This window comes from Sinocyclocheilus rhinocerous, unplaced genomic scaffold, assembly GCF_001515625.1.
Source record: "Sinocyclocheilus rhinocerous isolate Xijiao unplaced genomic scaffold, SAMN03320098_v1.1 scaffold463, whole genome shotgun sequence".
Classification (NCBI taxonomy): Eukaryota; Metazoa; Chordata; class Actinopteri; order Cypriniformes; family Cyprinidae; genus Sinocyclocheilus; species Sinocyclocheilus rhinocerous.
In genome coordinates, this window is record NW_015627535.1 from 473,754 (window position 1) to 477,550 (window position 3,797).

The following is a 3,797-nucleotide window of genomic DNA, read 5'->3' on the forward strand; positions in this document are numbered from 1 at the left end:
CGCGGTTCAAATAGCTCCTCCTATCGTGGATTATTTTTCAACTAACAATATTTTTTCTTTGTAGAAATTAAAACAGTTCATTTGTCTCAGATTTAGACGGTTTATTTTAGATTTTTGGATAAAAACGTGCGTCTTTCTTCGTCCACGTGACTTCGTCGTTCAGGCAGAATATCATGAAAATTAAAAATGAATAATAATAATCATTATTATTATTATATTGAAATAATTCAAATAATTGTGTAAAACAATATAATAATATTAATTTATAATTAATTATACATAATGTTAATTAATGTTAATCCTAATGTTAATGTTTTTCCTATACAAATAATATTATTAATAATAATACACAAATATCTGTCATATCATCTCTGCGGCCCCTGCTCTGGCCCCTGTATCTGACTCAGTGTTGCACTAATAACTGCGATTACAGAGAAAGGAAAACAATTCTGTTTTCTACATATAGGCCAAGGTACATAAGAAAACATAAGTAGAAGTTCAGAGTTCAGTTTTTGCGTATTATTCACTGCTTTGATGTTCTCTGTCACAGTTCATTGTTGATTAGGCTCTGACTTCCTTTCTTTAACTTGTAGTTATGGCTAAGAGGAAGAAAAAAAATGTAAACATAGAAGTAGAATACAGAATAAAGCAGTGTAATGTAAATAAAGAGTAGCATAACTTTTTCGCATAATTATAGATCAAGTTGATGTTTACTAGGCCAGGAAATGTGATTTAATATTTGCAGTCAAGTCTCCAATCAGTTGTGTGTCTGATATATATATATATATATAATTTTATTTCCTTGTCCCCTATATATATATAATTTTATTTCCTTGTCCCCTACACTCAATGATCAGCTGTGTAAATGATAGAATGATGATAGAAAGCTGAGTGTATTTTATCACCAAATCCAACAAAGGTTGTTCGGTGAACGGCCAGTCATCACTATGTCTACTGAATATGCTGCACACTTAACAAACAAAATGTTGTTCACTCAGTGAACTGTTTGCAAAAATCTTGACTTTGACAGAAACATTTAAAAGGAATTACCCAGTTAAGAATATAGAAGATATCAAGAAATATTCCATATGAGGATTTTTTTTTCTTGGCAAAGCAAAGTTACAAAGCAAACACGCCACACAAACATTGTGCGGTGACAGAGTGTTCAGGTATCTAATCATTGGTGATGTCAGAAAATGGGATTTCTGGGAGATTATGAGAAAGAAAACAAATACAGGCCGTTCTGGATACACTGCACTGTGATGTACAACTGTTTTTTTGTTTGTTTTTTTAGCAATAATTAAACCAAATAAGAGACAGATCCTAAAACACTTGAATTTAATGGCCATAAATTTTAAAGGGCAAAAGCAGCACAAAATAACAGTTTTGTTGGGACATACACTAAAGTTTCTGGGGCCATTAAGAAATAACTGTTTGTATTCAGCAAAGACACATTAAATAGATCAAATAATAATAATCGCAAAATATTTCAGTTTCAAATAAATGCTGTTTTTTTTTTTTTTTTACTTTCTATTTAACGAAGAATCCTGAATAAAAAAATCACAGTTTCCTCAAAAATATTAAGCAGCACAATTGATTTTGACTTTGAAATGCTTCTTGAGCAGCAAATCAGCATATTATAATAATTTCTGAAGGATCATGTGACACTGAGGACTAATTTGTAAATATTTGAAAATATATTCAAATAGAAAACTGATGTTTTAAATTGTAGTGATATTTCACAATATTACAGTTTTTACTGTATTTTTGATCAAACAAATGCAGCCTTGGTGATATATATATTTTTAGATGTAAGTACAGTAGATAGACTAGATGGCCAAATTAGAAAGATTAACACAAAGGAATGTGTTTTTATCTAACCACTAACAATGCACACTTTGAGCTTTTCCTGTAAAATAAAGCTGCCACATGAAATCCCACCCACCTCATTCCATGCCTGGTTTTCTGGCCGCCCCACACAACACTCAAAGAAGTGCCAGAAACGTGAGTGATAACAAAACATGTTGGAGGCAGAGCTGTTTGCCCAGTCGCCTTAGTCAAAAACATGTACAGGTCATAGAGGTCCACCCACCCACCGGCCCCAACTAATCCATGGCCCACTTTTCCCAGGATGGCGGTATATCATGGTGTCATCCTGTGGGGCAAGTGTGTTTGGAAAACTGATATGTGAGCTTTTCCCAGAATTCACTTTCCTGGAAATCACCTCTTTTCCTAGAATTCCAGAAGTCATGGCTTTACTGTCATTCCTTTGTGGTTTTATGGGCCACTCTACACCTACCTGAATAATGTGCATCCAGTAGGAAAGTGGTCTTATTTATAAGCACAGTCACGTGTAATATAAGGCCTTAAGGTTCACATTTACAGCTGCCTTTGTGATGTTGGTATTTTGCATTAGTCATTTTCAGCCTGGGCCTCGTGTGCTCCATATGAAGGGATACATTCAGCAGATCTCTGGGAAAAGAAATTGACCATTGATCTTCTCATCTGCTGAAACTGATCCTCATATGGCTGGTGTTTTTTTATTCTAACTTCATTTTACTGAAGCTATGAACAGTTTCATCCTTTGCAGCTCTAAACTATACTGGAATATTGGATTTTATTTGGGTTAATATTTAAGAATAACCCTGGAAAAGCTAATGATGTTTGTTTCATGACAGACACAACTACAGTCAAGTGAAATCGTCACATTGTTTATTTCAAGTTGGGGTTACACACAGGTAAAGAACAATTGTGATTGGCTTTTCAGAAAATGCATTACTAGATTAATTAATCAATTGGAATGTACAGAAACATATGATAAATTCTTTACAAATGAACAGCTGACATAGCACACAGCAAAGGAAGCCAATTATCAACCAAAGATTTAGATTCAAAAAAATAAATAAACATTTCTTTATATACAATACTGCATACTTAAAAAATACAAAAGCAAAGTATGCCATAATAAACATATTTACATACATTATTTACACATTCACATTGAGAATGTAAAACAACATGTTTGTAATAAAAATGAAGGACATTCTCTGACTCCCTGAATAGTATCTGGCACGAATCACCATATGCCATAATAAACATATTTACATACATTATTTACATATTCACATTGAGAATGTAAAACAACTGACACGCCATCTTGATTACAACATGTTTGTAATAAAAATGAAGGACATTCTCTGACTCCCTGAATAGTATCTGGCACGAATCACCCACATTTTCACTGCAGTAAAATCATAGAAAAATCATTGGAATCTGATATAACGAGGAACTTTATAATAGTGACCTCAATATCAATACTGCATAAGAGAAAGCAGCCAGATATCGAGCTGCTGTCTTTTTATCGTGAACTTCCAGTTTCAGAAGTAACATTGACCATTTTGGCACAAAAATAAGAACTTGATGACTGCAAATGGTGTAAACGACTGCATAAAACATTAGCAAAACCAACTCGGCACAGCTCATGACAGTAAATGGTCAATTTTTAAATGTACAAATTTAAATGTACTGAATCTTTAATTAAAGGCACAATATGTAAGATTTTTTTATTAAAATATCCAAAAACCACTAGAACAGTGTTATATATTTTGCTGACTTGTGTACTTACATTATCCCAAATGTTTCGAAGAATGTTTAAATCCAGAGAAATAAGCAATTTTAACTAGTGACACGGACCGTGTCTATAGTGTCATTGTGTCACCTGCCAATGACGTCATAACCCCTCAATTTCCGGTTTTGTTTTGTAGAAAACATGGAAAAACCAAAGACGCTTTAATATG